General features: G+C 43.4%; 1 long non-coding RNA gene across 2 annotated transcripts in view; it reads right to left on the reverse strand.

The window, feature by feature from the left end:
* Nucleotides 1-341: 341 nt before the first annotated feature.
* Nucleotides 342-18,943, reverse strand: part of LOC120370614 — a 174,201-nt gene continuing 155,599 nt past the window's right edge. The window contains exon 8 of one of the 2 annotated variants that reach the window (XR_005583834.1): nucleotides 342-625. This is a non-coding gene — a long non-coding RNA (uncharacterized LOC120370614). The remainder of the gene's footprint in view (nucleotides 626-18,943) is intronic. The other variant, XR_005583836.1, reaches the window with a different exon arrangement.

Below are 18,943 nucleotides of genomic sequence, written 5' to 3' on the forward strand. Positions count from 1 at the left end.
GGCTACAACACCCAGTGTACCAACTGTGTTTGTCCTGCAGGTCCGACTGGGTTCGGTGCCTGCAATTCTTCCCTTCAGGAATCTCTGACCAATGGTAAATATAATGTCCAGACAGCCTTATTAAACATAAGTATTGTTATTTTGCAGTAGGAGAAAAGCATAAGAGGAAAAAGGATTTTAAAATAACAAACAGCCTTCATTGTTTGAAGTGTTGTTGTAGCTGTGCTGGTTCCAGGATGTTAGAGAGACAAGGTGAGGTAATATCTGTATTGTACTAACTTCAGAAGTTGGTCCAATAAAAGATACACCTCACCCACCTTGTCTCTCAAACAGCCTACACATGTGTCTATTGTATCTAAAGGCATATCAGCCTCTGATAGCAAGCAGGTAGGCCTAATTTCTTCAGATATCCCAATGGGTACCTGCCTCTCAGTCTGCTTCCTCCGATTAACTCCCCCATACAACTGCCCCTCTGTCTGGAGAAAAAATCTCTTTTTAAACTGCTATAGTTCTTTTGATCTTGAGTATTCCTGTGTCTTTTCTTAACAACATTCAAGTGGCTGCAGAGAAGTGACTTATCTTGAGTAATTTCTCTTCTCTTTCTGGTTGTTTTTCCTTACAGCCCCTACAAAACCAAAATATTCATACTGTAAACATCCCCAAAACCAGATGAATACACAGCATTCATAAATTATTACAGAGCAGCTCCAGTTCCAGCAAAGATGACTCTGGTTTGCTTCCCATGAAAGAAACAATATCAGAGCAATCTGTTCATTGCTTTAGAAAATAGGCCAAATTCAAGGAAGCACTGCATGTAAGTGCTCACCAGAAAAACGCTTGCACAGCAGCAGTAGCTAAAGGTGGAATTCGGCCATTCCTGTTCTGGTTTCTCCCAGTACCTATGAAGATCACTTTACAAGCCTTCTGTAACTGGAACCATGAAGGAGGATTCTAGTTGAGTCCCAGGGGTCAGAAAAGGCATGTACAGTACTTGTGTGTGCTTACATAAACTGGCAAAGGCTCGACCACACAGTCCTTTCCCTCCCCATACTGATTTTAACTTCTTCCAGCAATAATTATAACAATTTACTAATAATTATTGTTGCTGTTGTTGAGATCATTGTTACAGATAGACTATCCCTCATACTAAGACAGTTTGTACCTATTATTTATAGAACTGTGCTTAGGGGTTCCATTAAATATTTGTGGCAGTGGGTTCCAGAAGTTAATTACATGTTGCATAATAGGCATTTCCTTTGTTCTATTTTAAATGCCCTGTAATTCCATTGATTATTTCCTCTTGCTGTTCTGTTATGGGACAGTGTAAATAGTCATATCCATCTGGTTGTCTTTATACTAGCTGTTATTTTGCTCCCTGAACAAATTACTTAGACGCCTTTAAATTTCATCTTGTATGGGAATCCTTCCTCTCCCATCTCACCAATCATTGTAGTTATCTACAAAAATGGGCAGCAGAACAGTCTGCAGTTAAACCACAGGTCTGAGAGTCAGGAGAGCTGAATTCTTTTCTCAGCTGACTGTGATAATGGGCAAAGCGCTTAGGCAAAAATGGCCATTTGGGTGCCCAACTTGAGATACCTTGGCCTGACTTTTGGAAGTGCTGAGTACCCTCAACCCCAAATAAAGTCAATGGGAGTTTTGGGTGGTCAGTACCTTTGGGAATCAGGCTAGGGTGACCAGACAGCAAATGTGAAAAATCGGGACAGCAGTGGGAGGTAATAGGAGCCTATGTAAGAAAAAGAACACAAAATCAGGACTGTCCCTATAAAATCGGGACATCTGGTCACCCTAAATCAGGCTGAAGGTGCTTCACGTTGAGCACCAAAAAGTGGAGCCACTCCAAAATTAGCTGCGCAATTTGAAAATTTTGGTCTTCATCTCTCTGTGCTGGATTTGGGTCACCCTGGAGTCAATGTGAATTTTGCTATTGATCAAATTTAGCTATTGATTTGACTCTTTGTTCCTCAGTTCTCCCATCTGTAAAACTGAGATTCTGGGTACAGTGCTGCAAGCTCCGTTTGAGGAAATCTCATTGAGTCCATGGAAAGTTTTGTATCGAGATGTCTTGCCAGCTCAAGCCTGGTAATAGTTATCTAATAAGGGCGTAGCGAGCCTTAATTCATTAACGTTTGTAAAGTGCTGGAAGCGCCTCTGATGGAAAGTGCTATAGAAATGCAATATCACTCAGGAGGATATTTACATAACCCTTCCATCTTACTGGCCAGTCAACTAGCAGCCACTCCCAACACACTGCCTAAGCAATAGCTCTAGCTTTTTCTTTTCTCATATTTCTTGTTTAAGGGTAGTACAGTGTGAGCTCATTGCATCAGAGCATAAAAGGGCTGGTTTTCCCCAAAGTAACATTAGTGGAAGTTCATTCCATGAGAACTGAATTTTGAAGTCAGATATGAAGCGTTGGCCAATTCCCATTCCTTAATACAAAAATATTTATTACAAAGTAAGAAATTATACTTAAATAACAAAACAAAACAAAAAAACCCCACCCTTAGATGTCTAGCATCTTCTGAACCTCCCCCACTTTAATCATTGATGGTCTTCTGCATATTGAAAGAAAGAGAGAAAGGAGACCATGGCTTCACAGTTAGAATGTAATTCTCTTTGGGTCTGATCCAAAGCCCACTGAACTTAAAGGGAGTCTTTCCATTGACTTCATTAGGCTCTGGATCAGATCCTCTGCTTGTAGAAAGCTTTTAGTTTGATAGAACTAACATATTCCTTTCATATGGACTGACAGAAAAGTGGATGTTCAATATTCTATGCTATGAACTGAACTTACTGTATTTTGTGCAAGTATGGACCTCAATTTCTCATTAAAAATCTCGTTCCTGTAACTAAGATGAAATGTAAACATTATGATTCATTTAACAGGGTGTCCTGGCCTGGGTGCAGAGAGCCTAGGCCTAAGCCAACCTTGATTACAGGATGAGCCCCACCTGTAAGGAGTCATGTGACTCCTGCATAAAAGGATCTAGGGTTAATTGTTGATAGAGACTCTTTAGTGAAAGAGCTGGAGAGAAAAAAAAAAGTTAGGCTGGGAGTAAGAAGGCTCGTACAGGGTCCTGAATCTAGGGAAAAGCTCAGAGCACAGGGAAAAGCTCTGTAAGAGACTGAGTAAAGCAAGAACTCCAGGCAGGGAGGGGAGACTGAGACCCAGAGGGGAAGTAAAGAGGTGAGGTAGGAAGTAGCCCTGGAAAAACTGCAATATGGGTAAAGGAGCAGACCTAGCTGAGCAATACAGAGCCCTGGGCTGGAATGCAGTCAAGGGTGCAACTGGGTTCCCCTACTGGCCCCAATGATGTGGTGTACAAGCCCTTTGCAATGGTGGTAGAGCCTAGCAGGGGTTCACTAGGCTGAACTGATGACTGGCTGCAGAAGAGCCAGAAAGGCTCTTTTGTTTCTCTTAAAAACAGTTGTGGACTCTTAGGGATGGAATAAAGATGGTGACCTGCCCAGAGGCCTGAGTTACCAGGCAGAGAAACTGCCATTGTAATGGAGTGACCATCAGCAAGGGCTGTTAATCCAGTGACTGCTGTGATGTCATACCTGGCCACAAGGGGACACCTAGTGATGAGTGGACTTGGTTGCAATTCTTTATACAGTTAAATGTTGAAATTCTTACTAGACTTAGCCATATTGACTGATCATGGGAGCCCTGGGCTCGTGGGACCCCCACAACGAGCCAGTACTGAGAGCATGCGGAGTCGGTCGACGCTACTCCCGGCTCATGAGACAGTTCATGGTGTCCGACACCATCAGGTGGTCCAGAGACATTTATACGGAACACATCACAGGACACCGTTAATACTACACTGAGTAATTGAGACTGCAGACCAGGGAAATAACCCACTTCCTTCTCTGACAAACCAAGGGATGCACCCCAGCCATGTACTTATTCGCTACACCGATACTGACTTGGACTCTTAATACATTCCATGGGTGGTGTACCCGAGCCCACTTATCCACTGACACTCTAAAAACTCCCGCACCCCAATCTGGGTCTATGCTGGTTATGTGATATGTATATATCTCTTCATCTTCGTAAACGATACCTGTAATCCCTCATAACTCAAGCTTGACCCCAGATGTACAGTGCCTTCCCTCTTAACTTGTGTATATTTAATTTTAAACATTAACATTAATAATATTTTGATTTCTATTAACATCACCCTACTTGTTCCTGAGATGCGACTGCAGTCAGCTTCAGGGAAAAGTAATGATATTGTGAAGAAATCTGAACAGACATTTGAATTTAAAGCATATTTTATCATTTGAGTTCTTCCTAGTGTTTGTTTGTTTGGCAGCCTAAATTTTATTGAGGAGGAATGTACTCACACGTAAGGGAGCAGTTTTGCCAGTTCCATGAAGAACTGCAAGCAAGGAGTTACGAATGAGGAAGGCAAAGCCCTCCCTTTCCATGGAGTAGTGCTGAGTGACAAAGTCCTTTGCTGGAATTTAGGGGGACTGAAAACCTGATCCCATGTCTCTTGATAACAATGGGAAAACAGTCAAATAATAAGAAATGTTAATATTGGAGCTCACTGTGCCCCCTTACCTCCAACCCCTGCAGAAATACTCATTAGCAGAGGGGTCCTGAGGAAGAGAACTTCACCAGGATTACCTTGATTTGGGGGAAATTCTTCATTCCTTTGAGGGTGGAGTTTAACATCATCCTCTCTGAGAAATGAGCTGTGGTTCTGCCCCCAAAACCCACAGGTCTCGGGTTTTTTGTAGAAGGTCTTCTCATTGTAGCATGACTTCATTGGAACTGCACTGCCAGGGAGTGATGAGATGGTTGCTATCTACTGGACAACCATCCTTCAAAATGGATTCCCAAGCTCTGAGGGGATGGGGCTGCAGAAAAGCTAAAGATGTAAAGTCACACCATCTTTCTGCCACATTCCTCATAGGGATGGGAGTTCCAGGTAGTGGAGGCATACCTCTGGTCTGCCCCCAGTCTTGTGGAGAGACCTCAGCAGGGTGTAGGCCAGAGGGACAGTGCTGCATAGAGAGCTGAACCACCTCCCTACTGAATGGGGGAGGGAGATTCATGCTGAAATTACCTCTGTGCAGTCCAGCTATATCAGCCCTGAGTTTTCTCTGCTCAAATACCTCTAACAGACAAACACCAGGACACAGTTAAATATAAAGGGGGAAATTTAGCCAAATAGGAAGAGGATCAACACACACCTCCCTCAAAGAAAAATGACCAGGCTTGTACAGCAAACACTCCCAGAATGTTCTGAGCTATCTTTTCCATCTGGCATGATGTGGAAGACCACAGGACTAATGGGAATTCAGCTTTTTAAAAACAGGATACTTATTCAGTGAATAGATTTATGAAAGGTCACTGCATCTCTAAAACTCACATCAATAACCAAATCCCAGTTGCTATCAGAGAATCAGATCCGAGAGATAATGGATTTTTCTCTCAGCATAAAAATCCTAATAGTTTGTCAAAATGGCTTGCCACCTTTTGTAAAATGAACTCACATTGGTTTCTCCATCTCTAACACTATTTGTAATTTGACTTTAATTTTGTTATCCCCACAGATGGAACTGGGGGAAACAATCTGAGCTAAATGGAGACAAACTGTGCTGAGTTTGAGATGAAGTGTTTGAAAATGATGAGCTAGTCAGCAAAATGTTTCTGCTGTGGTTGTGAAACATGCCTGGATCGTTAAAAATGCTGTCACAGTCAATTAAGCTGGGTTTAATATTTGCCATTCAAATTCATTTCTAGCTCCCAGAATTTTAGGTAAAACCCTTCGTAGAGAACTAAAGCCAGAAACCCTACCCTAAGACTTAAATCCTTACTGCCAAATTGCCTGTTCTTCATAAGAACGCCTTAGTGTGGTACATATCCCATCCGCACAAATGGCTTGTTGTGGTGTTGGGGGGGTTAAATGGGGAGGCTGCGGGCTACCAAACAGTCACCTGTGTGTACAGTCATCTAAAAATGGTGCTGACAAACATAAACTTAAAGTAGCCAGAGCATGGCATGAGGACAGCTGGCCTGCGCTTGCCTTTTGTTTGTCTGAAAAATCAATGAGAAAAAACTCTTAAAGAAATAAGGAAAGAGGAAAATTAAATTGCCAGCAGTCCCTCCAGTCTGTGCATTTATAAGGACAAGCAACCAAGAACCAGAAAAGGACTTTTCTCTCAGGATAAGCCTTTCCCTTCATAACAAGGCTGAAAGTAAAAAGGGGGTTCTAGTTTATTCTGCCCTGACAGATGGATGGAAGTCCTGCTGCAGCAGCCCTAGTAGCACATACGTCTGTACTGTGCTCATCATGGCTGGTTCTAGGGGCAGGCGAGTGAGGTGGTCACCCTGGGTATGTGGTACCGCTGTGCCACCCACCTTTTCCCCTTCCCTCTGATGGGCTGTCTGGTTTTGCTCTACTGATTAGCTGTCTGGGCGTTTTGTTTTGTTTGCTTGGCTACTCAGTGGAGAAGAAGGGGGCAGAAATGGGCAGCAAAATGATTAGGGCTTCTCCCTGTGCTCATGTAGAAGGGGTGTTCTCAGGATCAGGGGAGAAGGCAGCATGCCATGTGGACGAGGCTCTTCTTGACCGTTAATACCATCCCCCCTTCTTTCAATCCTTCCTATGCCACACATGCAGAAAGAAGCATGAGGCTCATTTTTAGGAAATGAATATGAGAGTATTCTATGTTAATGAGTTAGTGAGGGTTTTGGAGATAAGGGGCTTGATTCATAGCCTTGCCTCAGCCCCTGGGGAATGCCAGCGGCATAAGGCTTTCCCTGGATGGGACAGATAATTTATACTGGTGTATGTAAAAGTGTACGGGGACATGGCTGCAGAGAGCAGGTATTGCCTGAGTGCTACTGTACTCTGGCTATTCTTGGTTGCCAGAAAGCCCTGTTGGAAGTTCTCAGCTGAGCAAAACTTAGAGCAATCCTGAGGCTGCTCTATACTGCACTGATGAACTGGCACTTGGGCAGCCCGAGAATGCAGGGAGTGCAAAGGTGGCTTAAAGCCATATTTACTGCTCCTTGGTCCAACTGCTGTATCAAGCAGAGCAGTGTTTCCCAAACTTGGGACGCCGCTTGTGTAGGGAAAGCCTCTGGTGGGCTGCGCTGGTTTGTTTACCTGCCGTGTCTGCAGGTCTGGCCAATCGCAACTCCCACTGGCCATGGTTCGCTGCTCCAGGCCAATTGGAGCTGTGGAAAGCGGCGAGGGCCGAGGGACGTACTGGCCACCGCTTCCAGCAGCTCCCATTGGCCTGGAGCGGCAAACCACGGCCAGTGGGAGCTGCGATCGGCCGGACCTGCAGATGCGGCAGGTAAACAAACCAGCCCGGCTCACCAGGGGTTTTCCCTAAACAAGCAGCATCCCAAGTTTGGGAAACACTGAAGCAGAGGATAGCTGCACCCATGAATCTGAACCCAAGGCACTTCATATACAGGACTATCAACACAGGGAAGGCTTCAAGAAATAATCCTTAAACTTCTCTGGATGTTAGGGGAAAAAATCTTTTTCTAGACAAGCTGTCCTATATTCAAAAGTGTACTCATTTAGAAACTTAGCACTGTGATAATTCACAGCTCATGCTAGCTCCAACAGCACTGCTCCGACAATCTGCTTCCTCATCTGTAAACAGCATCTGTCCTCAGAACAAATCAAACCAATTTGATCAAAATTTGTAATGCGTAATGGCATTATTAAGTTGAAGATCTTAATTAGGCACATTTGATTAGACTTCAGGCAATAACACTCACCCTTTCTCTTTTTGAAACATAATCCTGCTCAATGAAGTGCTCTTTCAATTATAATTTTAATGAGTGCCCAGTACTACATCACTGCAACATCTTTATAATTTATTGTTAATGTCTCTTTCAGTTATTGAGGACTATGCATTGCTGACAAATCTCAGTATTGCAGTAGCATGTTAAGGATAATGTTACCAGATTAATCTTTCATTACCGGGGGCGGGAGGGATCAGTATTTCCTCTGATACCTCTGGATGATAAGAAAAAGCTTATCTTTGACTGCAACTCATTAAGCTTTATTCATGTGCAATTTATCTTGTCTAATTGCTTTGGCCTGTTTTCATCATTAACTGGGTATCATTTGGTGTTCATCTTTTCTTCTTTGGCCTGCAATTGGCAGTGTACCATTGTGTGATAGTGGGAATTAAGGACGGGCCATAAAAACAGAATGGACTGGACTACATATAGCCTGAGGACATGACACTTTTCCCTACTCACAGTGAAAAATGACATGTAAAAAATCAGCTTCTTAGTCATAGAGTTCATAGACTTTAAGGTCAGAAGGGACCATTATGATGATCTAGTCTGACCTCCTGCACAATGCAGGCCTCAGAATCTCACCCACCCACTCCTGTATCAAACCTGTGTCTGAGCCACTGAATTCCTCAAATCGTGGTTTAAAGACCTCAAGGTGCAGAGAATCCTCCAGCAAGTGACCCACGCTGCAGAGGAAGGTGAAACCCCCCCAGGGCTTCTGCCAGTCTGCCCTGGAGGAAAATTCCTTCCCAACCCCAAATATGGCAATCAGCTAAACCCTGAGCATGACTCACCAGCCAGACACCCAGGAAAGAATTCTCTGTAGTAACTCATTTCCCACCCCATCTAACATCCCATCACAGGCCATTGGGCTAGTAGTCAAAGAGGAATTAATTGCCAAAATTAGGCTATCCCATCATACTACTTAGGCCTGGTCTACACTAAGGGGGGGGTCGAACTAAGGTACGCAAGTTCAGCTACGCAAATAGCGTAGCTGAACTTGAACTACCTTAGTTCGAAGTACTCACCCGTCCAGACGCCGCGGGATCGAAGTCCGCAGCTCCCCCGTCGACTCTGCCACCGCCGTTCATGGTGGTGGAGTTCCGGAGTCGACGGGCGCGCGTTCGGAGTTCGATATATTGCGTCTAGATTAGACGTGATATATCGAACTCTGAGAAGTCGAACGCTAGCCGCCGACCCGGACGGTAAGTATAGACGTACCCTTAGAAACAAGTGGGCTGCTGCTAGCTGGACAATCATGGAATATCATACACTAAACCTGCACTCTGATGCCAGCTTCAAATGAAATTCATCTACCCTGACGGAAAGCGGCAGTGCCTATAATACTGTATAGGGGATCCTTCCTCTGTCTTTACTCTTAATCTAAAGAACAAAGTAGTACCAAAGTATGTGCCACTGGGTCCAGACTGAGCTCAGCTACTGCACAAGTGCATGAGAAGGGTAGGTAATAGCACAAGGGACATTCTTTCTCCTCCCTCTATTTACACTCATGCAGGATTCAGTCAAAATTTCAATCCCAGGCCCAGCACTCTCTTCCTAGTACAACATGGGGATCTGGCCTTCCCAAAGGAAAGCCAAATAGAGTCCATAATTAGATCTCAATTAGGCTTAGGCCTTGAGCCTGACCATTAGGATAATCAGGGCTAGACTGGGAGTGTGGGGGGGTGTTTAAACCGGTTTGAGAGATTTCATTGCTTTCTCATTAGATCCACTGAGGCTGAATAGTAGAATTGCATTTATTGACATGTTCTTGCCAGATTTTGGCTGCATCTGAACTGACACCAGAAGATAGGCCCATTCCAGGCTTGAAACCACTAAGAAACTGGATCATGGGAGAAGAAAGGAGAGGGGAAATGTCAGCTCAGATGCAGACTCTACAACCTTCTCCCATCCCCCAAAATCCTGAATGGGCTTTGAGTCAAGCTTCCAGCATAGGCCCATGAATGATGATCAGCGAGGAGAATAAAAAGCCTTTGCTGGTCAAGAGACTATAGCAGAACGTGTGATGGAGGAACTAAAAGTATCTTATATCAGTGTCCATTTACAGAATACCTTTGTAAATATATATATATATATATATATATATATAGGTAAAGAATAAATCCTTCAGACAACTCTTTCTAACAAACACCTGCCAACAAAATAGGGATTTCTGACAAGTCTTCAATCTGCTCCTTTTTAGAAAATTATTCACATTTTTCAGTTTGGGGTGTTTGATATGTCCCCGTAAAGCAAACGTTTGTTCTTTTTGCTGACACGTGGAGGAAAGGAGAAGTGCACAGGACTTCTGAACACTGTGGGCCTGATTCCCTACTGTCTTGTACTTTAGATAGTCACTTACAAAGTAAGTGTAAAATACTGCCAGCCTTACTTGATAGGAATTTAGACCCACTTTGCAGTGGTATAAATGGCTACCCAGGATGTAGGGCAATAGTAAACTGGGTCTTGTATGTTTAGTCAATTGCTCAGTACAGAATTACTAAGGAGACAGTGTGTCTGTTCAGATCCAGTTTTTAAAGTATGGTGGCTTAAAAGATATCCAAATCCGGCACTTGGATACTGAAACCAGGAGGGAATAGTTATGGACTCTGCTTGGAGGTAGTAGGCTTTGGTGTATTTGGTCCATCTGTTGGTTGTTTGTCTGTACATAGGCTGCATAACTGAGCAGTGCAGTCTCTGAGTAAGCAGCTGAGACAGGCCTGTTAATTGGTGCCTTAGTAAAGGCTGTGAGGCTCTGGCCCACAATGGCCTGGAAGGATTGTAGCACAGGGTCTCTTCCATCCTTGTTCACCCAAGAGTGCATGCCCCAAAGAGGAAAGAGAGAAGAGCTGGAAGGGGGCCAGGTTGCACACTATAAAACAGTGTTTCTCAAACTGGGGGCCAGGACCCCTCGGGGGGTCGCAAGGTTAGTACATGCGGGGAGGGGTCGCAAACTGTTAGTCTCCATCCCAAACCCTGCTTTGCCTCCAGCATTTATAATGGTGCTAAAGATATAAAAAAGTGTTTAATTTATAAGGGGGGCGGGTTGCACTCAGAGGCTTGCTGTGTGAGAGGGGTCACCAGTAGCAAAGTATGAGAACCACCACTATAAAAGGCTTGAGTAGGGGGCACACTCCCATGTGTTCCATATGAGGCGGTACAACTTTGTACCAACGCTTACTCTCGACTGTGCCTCAGAAGACCATCTAGCCCTGCAGGTTTGGAAGTTAGATAGTTTTGGGTGCTTTCCTGAACCAATCTTGAGGCTGGAAATTATATGCACATCAGCTTTCTGGTGAGACTTCCAGTAGTTCCTCATCCCACTCATGATGGAACAACAGTAAGAATTGTTTTTCTCCATGTCCTGTCACATCTCCTTGTGGTCTAGCTAGATTGGTGAAATCCTAAGACACATACTCTGCCCCTCTTCTCCCCCGGCCCCCCCCCACTGAAGTCAATAGAAAAACTTCCCTCAACTTCAATAGGGCCAGGATTGATTTTTAAAAGGCTAATCTAGCTTCTGAAAAGATTCAGTTCCATTCTTAGCCAAATATGGGACAAAGCTTTAGACCTTTTTATTTTATCCAAACCTGTTTCCTTGTCCAACTGATACAGTAGGATACATATGAAACACCCATTTAACTCAAGGTCTGTTCAAAGCATTTTCCCAGGCTTTGTGTAACCAGGTGTATTGCCAGTGAGCCAGATGGGCATGTGAAAAGGAGAATGGTAAATGTGACAAGAGCTCATTGTTCATAGTGCAGTCATGTAACGGCACCGTTATTCTGTACAATGGCTATTCAAGAATTGATTCTTTGGCACTGATCGTTTCCATAAAATCCATAAACCACATTTTGTTTTATGCTAGAAAATTCCATTGTGACTATATTGTTGAAGCAAATGTCCACATCTGACATAGAAGTCAGGTTTTTGAAGGCCAATAATTGATCTATTGTGAAAACTAAAGGTGGTTTGAAAAAAACAGGAAACTATTTTGAAAAACTTTGGTAAAACCAATAGCCTGGCTCCCTCTGAAACTGAGCTGGGCCCTGCCTCTATATATACCGGACTTTAACCCTAGAGTTGAACACCCTCAAACATCAAGGTATTAAAATGCCACCATTTTCTCTGAGGTCCCATCTCTAATTTTATCTTACTTTGTGTCAGCTTTCTTTGTCAATAGTACACAAACACTGTAACTGATATTTTTTTAAAATGCATTTTTAAGAGTGTGCTCTCATAGCATAGCCTACAACAGGGGTCCACAACCTCAGGCACGCGGCTCGCCAGTGCAAGCACCCTGGCGGGCTGGGCCAGTTTGTTTACCTGCCGCGTCAGCAGGTTCAGCCGATTGCGGCTCCCACGGGCTGTGATTCGCTGTCCCAGGCCAATGGGGGTGGCGGGAAGCTGCAGCCAGCACATCCCTCGCTGACGCCGCTTCCCGCCACCCCCATTGGCATGGGATGGCAAACAACGGCCAGTGGGAGCCGCGGTCCACCAAACTTGACGACGCGGCAGGTAAACAAACTGGCCCGGCCCGCCAGGGTGCTTACCCTGGAGAGCCGTGTGCCAGAGGTTGCCGACCCCTGCGTCTACTTTCTTAATGCATCTACTTAATGCGTCCTACAACATGCATTAAGAAAGTAGATGGCACCCTAGGGCCTGGTCTACATTTAAAACTTAGGTTGAAATAGCTACGTTATTCAGGGTTGTGAAACATTTCACATCCAGATACAACATAGTTAGGGTGACTTTATCTACCTCCATCTACAGTGGGGGTAAGTGGAGGAACTCTTGTCAACCTAGGAACCATCTCTCCAAGGAGTGGATTTACTACAGCAACAGGAAACACCTCCTGTCACTGTAGTAAGTGCCTACACTACAGTGTACTGTGGCATCGCTGCAGCATTGCAACTCGTAGCACTTCTAGTGTATAGACGTACCCTAAGTGGAGCCACATGGGAGAGTATTTGAAACACAACCCCAGGTGTGTACTGGATTCCCTGTCTGCCCAAGACATGCTGGGGAGACTGTATTGGAGAGGTACAATGGGATCAGATTGTCCCTATGAAAGCAATTATATATATTACCCTGCATCCAGGCAGCACTATCTGCAAGAGGAGTTTGAGAGAATCATGTGGGTAAATCAACATGCAACACTGATATAAGCCACTGCTGTTTCCTGAAGGCTTGCTGACCAATACTATATATTTTCAGTATCTTATTTGACGTACACCTGGGAGTGGAAACATAAAGATGGCCTGCTTTATCTTGGACACATGAACACATACTCATAATTTCTGATGTAAGTCGACAGTCTTTCAACAATTTTCAAAGCACCCAGAACTGTGATATCTAAGTGCTTCCTAGCTAATTCCTAATTATCTTTGTGTAATTTTATGCAAATAGGTTCACAAAACTTAATAGGATATAGTCTACTTTTTTTATTGTGTGCACAAAGTCTGAGTAATGTAAGTTATAATAGCTATGCAAACAGATCATTGCCTGAAGCTTAGAATCATAGAATATTAGGATTGGAAGAGACCTCAGGAGGTCATCTAGTCCAATCTTCTGCTCAAAGCAAAGCAGGACCAACTAAATCATCCCAGCCAGGGCTTTGTCAAACCTGGCTTTAAAAACCTCTAAGGATGGAGATTCCACCACCTCCCTAGAATAGATAACCCATTCCAGTGCTTCACCACCCTCCTAGTGAAATAGTGTTTCCTAATATCCAATCTAGACATTCCCCACTGCAACTTGAGACTGTTGCTTCTTGTTCTGTCATCTACCACCACTGAGAGCAGCCTAGCTCCATCCTCTTTGAAACCCCTCTTCAGGTACATCTCTACCCCGCTATAATGCGGTCGTGGGGAGCCAAAAATCCCTACCGTGTTATAGCTGAAACCCCGTTATATCAGGGTAGGGGCGGCAGGGCTCCAGCGGTGATTTAGAGAGCTCCAGGCTGCGGCCTCTGTGAGGAGCCTGGGTCCTTTAAATTGCCAGCAATCCCCGCTGCCACAACCCCGGGGTAGCGGTGGCAGGGCTCCAGCGGTGATTTAAAGGGCCGGGGGCTCCCCACAGCAGCCGGAGCCCTGGACCCTTTAAAGTGCCGCCGGAGCCCCGCTCTGCCACACTATACACTAACCCGTGTTGTATCGGGTCGTGTTACAGTGGGGTAGAGGTGTAGTTGAAGGCTGCTATCAAATCCCCCCTCACTCTTCTCTTCTGCAGACTAAATAACTCGAATTCCCTCAGCCTATCCTCGTAAGTCATGTGCCCCAGCCCCCTAATAATTTTTGTTCCCTCTGCTGGACTCTCTCCAATTTGTCCACATCCCTTCTGTAGTAGGGTGACTAAAACTGGATGCAATACTCCAGGTGTGGCCTCACCAGTGCTGAATAGAGGGGAATAATTACTTCCCTTGATCTGCTGGCAATGCTCCTACTAATACCGCACAATATGCCTTTGGCCTTCTTGGCAACAAGGGCACACTGCTGACTCATATCCAGCTTCTCATCCACTATAAATCCCAGGTCCTTTTCTGCAGCTTTGTAGCTTGCTGCTGATATAATAAGCACTAAAGGGAAAATACTCCCAGAAATGAGTTCTCTAGTAACAAGCATCCTAGTCTATTTCTTGATCTCACCATTTGAGTTTGTTGGACATGAGAAGAAAGGTCACCTATCAATTGCTACTGAGGAGTTGTTAGGAGAAAATGTCAGCACTGAGTCAAATGAAATTGGGAAATCAGTGAATATTCAAAATGTTTGGATAACCTGAGGTTTATTTTGAGCTCAGTTCACGTTTAGGTCAGGTGCAAATAATGTCTTAATTTAGCCCCTTAATTTAATTTAATAATGTCAGATGTCCTATCTTAATATCTTCCTACAGCTACAGATATGATTCAGCTTTCATTTTCCCCCATATGTATTTGAAGGAAATAATAGTCTGTATTGTACATATACAAGAGTTAAGTATGAACTAGATATTGAACACTCCTTCTCAGGTAGCTACTACATTAGGGGCCCAGTAAGACCTCCTTTGAACTCAATCACAGTTTAGCTTCAAGTTAAGCCTTAGTGAGGCCTGAATTGTTTCTATTTGCCCAATCCACCTCTCAATGAAATCAATGGAAAGTCTCCAAATGACTTCAGTGGGAGCTGAATCAGTCCTTGAGCCAGATTCTTACTGGTGTAAATCACCAGTGGAGCTATGTTGGTTTACACCTGTCAAAAATCTGTCCCTTTATTTTGATCCCACCCTTGATATGTTAGTCTATTTTTGGACCATGTTCTGATCTCAGTTACACTAGTGTAAATATGGAGTAACTTAAATGATATCAGAGGTGCTCCTAGTTGACACCAGCTTAACTAAAATCAAAAGTTGACTCACCATCTTTTAATTTTAAATACACTTTCCTGTGCAATGTGTCTAATCCACTTCCCCTGTAACATTCACAGCTGCCCCTCTGCCTCTCTGCTGTCACTTCCTCTGGCTTTAAAATGAATCCTATTTCATCTATAAGCATCTTATGTTCACCCATCTTCCTTTGGACCTCATCTCTTTAAATCCTCTATTTGATCTCCTACTACTACTGTTAACTTTCAATGCTCACAGCATAAAAAGCATTAGTCCTGCCTTATCTCCCCAGAAATAATGATCAAAACCTTTTGCACTCAATATAATCATTGCATCCACTGCAAAACTCAGCTTCTTTTGAGAACAGAAGTAATTAAATTAGCTGCTGTTCCACTGCTGAACAGTGGCTTCTTCTCTCCCTCTTTTCATTACCTGAAGGTGGCAAAAGTGCTCATTTGTTTGTCCCTTCTGCAAAGCCCTCTAGACAGACAGTGAGTATTCCTATCTTCCCTCTCGTGCTGTTTTTCCTTTATGGTACACTAGAGAATCAATAGTCTGAATCTCTCATGGGCTTGGGACTCTATATACCCCTGCTAGTCCAGGGAGGTTCAGATTCTACCTCCTGGCACCAGCTCCCTAGGGAGGAATCACCAGAGAAGGTGTCTACGGCCACCCTCCTCAGTGCAGAAGTGGGTGGGGAGCAATGTCTGCTGGGAGGGCAGCTTCTGTCTACACCAGAGACTGCCATCCCCTATCAAAGTCTTACATAGTTTAATCCTGATTACACCAATATGAGTCTATGGTATTTTGAGAGCATTCCTGATAAATTACTCTAGCATATCCTAGAATTTAATAGCGAATAAGCTCCTTTCTAAAGGGGTATGGGGCTTGGTTAAATCGTGTTAAAGAATTGTATTGGGTTTTTCCATAAGGGATAATACCCTTTTGGGAAAGGTTACACATGGAGTGCACTGCTCCAATTGCACTGCGGTAGGCTGTTCATTTTTGGGGCTGCGCTGGGACCCCCCAATGCAGTGAAACTGCCACAACCCCTCTTCCAGCAAGACTATCTGCTGCTGGAGGCCCACTGCTAGGGCCTGTGCCAATGGTGAATCTGGCTCTCAGCATGGAACTGCTTTGTTAAAGTGGTGTTCAGATGTGACTTCTCTTCAATGAGTTGTCAGGCACTCGCTCGCTCTCTCTCTCTCTCAGCTTTTGGGAAAATCTGATCTTGTTTTTGTGCAGCATTTAGTGTGGGTTTGTGATCCTTTAAAAATAAAGTTAAATTTTTTTTGTGTTATTCCAGGGTAACATAGTTTGCTTGTTTTCAAATATAAACTCTGACCTTAGAGTGTGTTTGAAAAAGGAAACACATGACATCCTTTATCAAAATATGACTTGATCCTTGACCAAAACACATTATCCAATTATATTATTCAAGATAATATAAATGATGGCTTCATTCTGTGGGACTGGAAAAGGTCTATTATAGTTGTATGACATGGGGATGATGAAATCCAACTGTGATAGTCTTCTCCAATAAGGACCTGATGCAAAAGCCTGTTGGAATCAGTCGGAATTGCACCACTGACTTCAGTGGGCTATGGATCCCATTCTTAGCTTTGATCCTTACTCGCTCATGATGGACCATGGGCAATTCATCTAACATCTTTGAATTTCAGTTCCCCCATCTATGCCCACACTTGAGAGCTGTGAAGGAAAGACTTGATAATTAAAGACTAAGTCTGTTACCCTAGAGGGAATTTGTTATGCCCATTTTTATGGATTCTTAATCCTGTTTCTTTTTACATCAACCAGTACTTCTAGAACCATGCTATTCTACTCCCTACTCCCCACTGCCTCCATATCCAATGTCATTAGGGTGCTGTCCAACAAAAACACACTAGTTGTGTTGTATAATTACAATTGAAAAACTATTTGTCAAACTGTGTACAGCTTTATCCACCCTGATGTATCAGACCCAAAGCAATTTATTGTGTTTGCAACACAAAAACAAGCCATGGCAAAGCTCTGGAACTAATGCTATCATATCTACCCTGCATTAATATCTGAGCCTTGTGCACTGCAATATAAGATGCAGGAAAACAGAAGCACACTTGAACATTAGTAAGGTCTTTTCCTACAGTTGTGTGATGTGATAGGGGCACAACCAAAAGCAGAATGTGTCCCAATGGTATTACAAACTCTTTTAAAAGGGTGAGTGGGGGAGGGGGAGCAATAGCTAGCACTTCTATTGCTTGAACCAGCTTGACAATATAGAAGATTGTTTCACTTGTGCCTGTCCAATTCCAGGCAGCTCCACAGTGACTCAGAATCTGGGAAAGAGAAGGGAGGATTGGCTCTAGCTAAAGAACTGTACCTCAGCGTCCATTTGCCATGGACTAGGTGGATGCAGGATTGATTCCCCTCATTGTGCTCTTATTTCTGACTGTGCACTATGCAAACACTCCTTGTCCAATGTTTTCTGCTCAGCTACACTCCTTCCCTGTATCAGCTCCGGGCTAACTAACTGCTTAGCAAGTCACAAATCCAATAATATTGTGCCAGCATATTTAAAGCCAATTCCTAGCACTGCTGAGCCACCTCGCAAATGTTTGCTGTGCCATGCCTTGCCATGCCAGATGTTTTGTTTAATATTTTGATAGGCTACAGTCCCTCTCTCAACCCTTCTTCTTACTAAATGCACAAATATTGGGCTCAATCCTACAGCCCCAAAGTCACAGGCAAATCTCTTTAAAGCCAGTGGACAAAGTAGAGGCCACAGGGTTTGGCCCAGTATCTATCTTGGTGTCATAATAGGAAAAACAATACTGTATAGTGAAGGTACAGTACGCTCTTCAAAGTGATTCAAAATCCATTGACATTTACATACCATTTTCAAAAAGAGTACCTGACGTTAGGCTCCTAAATCCTTGTCCAGGTGTGGTTTAGGATCCAAATGTTAGGCGTGGTGCTGTGAAAATGGGGTGCTTTATATCTAAGTTGTCTCTGAGATAGTCCTAGACTCATAAGCCAGGCGAAATTAGAACAATACAGTTAACACCCTAAATTACTGGGTTCTTCTTCTAATCTATAGTAAATGAACAAAATAAATTCTATAACTGTACTAGGTTCAGCTCAGTGCAAAATGATCAACACAATGGGGAAAATGTTTTGTAGAAATTTCCCATGGGGAAATTTTGACTTTGTCAAACATACTGAAAACAAACAAGGATAAAAGTAAACCACAAGGCTTCTGGCTGAAAACTGAAGCTTTTTGGCTTTTTGTTTTTCAACAAAAAGTCCAATTTTTCTATTGGAAGCAGACATTTTATGAAAATGAGTCAAATTCTTTTTTTTTTCCTATCAACAAACAGTTTTAATGGATAGTTCTCTTCCAGTGCTAATAAAATGTTGTTTCCTACAGCTGCAAATTCAATCACGTTGCATATGCATATGGCTTGTCACTCATCAGAGCATATGAATTGTATTTGCATAATCTTTCGAAAAGCCATACAAGTCATACTTTTATCTTTTTCATGACCTGTCATCTGTACCATGATCATCATTGTTCTGAACAATAAAGCTTTGCTATGACTATTTCAACATGTAAAATGTAATACAATAATGAAATGACCCACCTACTAACAATATTAAAGTGCTAGTATGGATCTGTCTCAATCAGGTCTGAAGGAGCAAGCAGTAAAACCAAGGCAGGACTGGAATGTCAGAAAGTATGTCAATTTCCCTGAGTAACATCAATATTTGCACTGCAGA

This window comes from Mauremys reevesii, linkage group 8 (assembly GCF_016161935.1).
Source record: "Mauremys reevesii isolate NIE-2019 linkage group 8, ASM1616193v1, whole genome shotgun sequence".
Taxonomy (NCBI): Eukaryota; Metazoa; Chordata; order Testudines; family Geoemydidae; genus Mauremys; species Mauremys reevesii.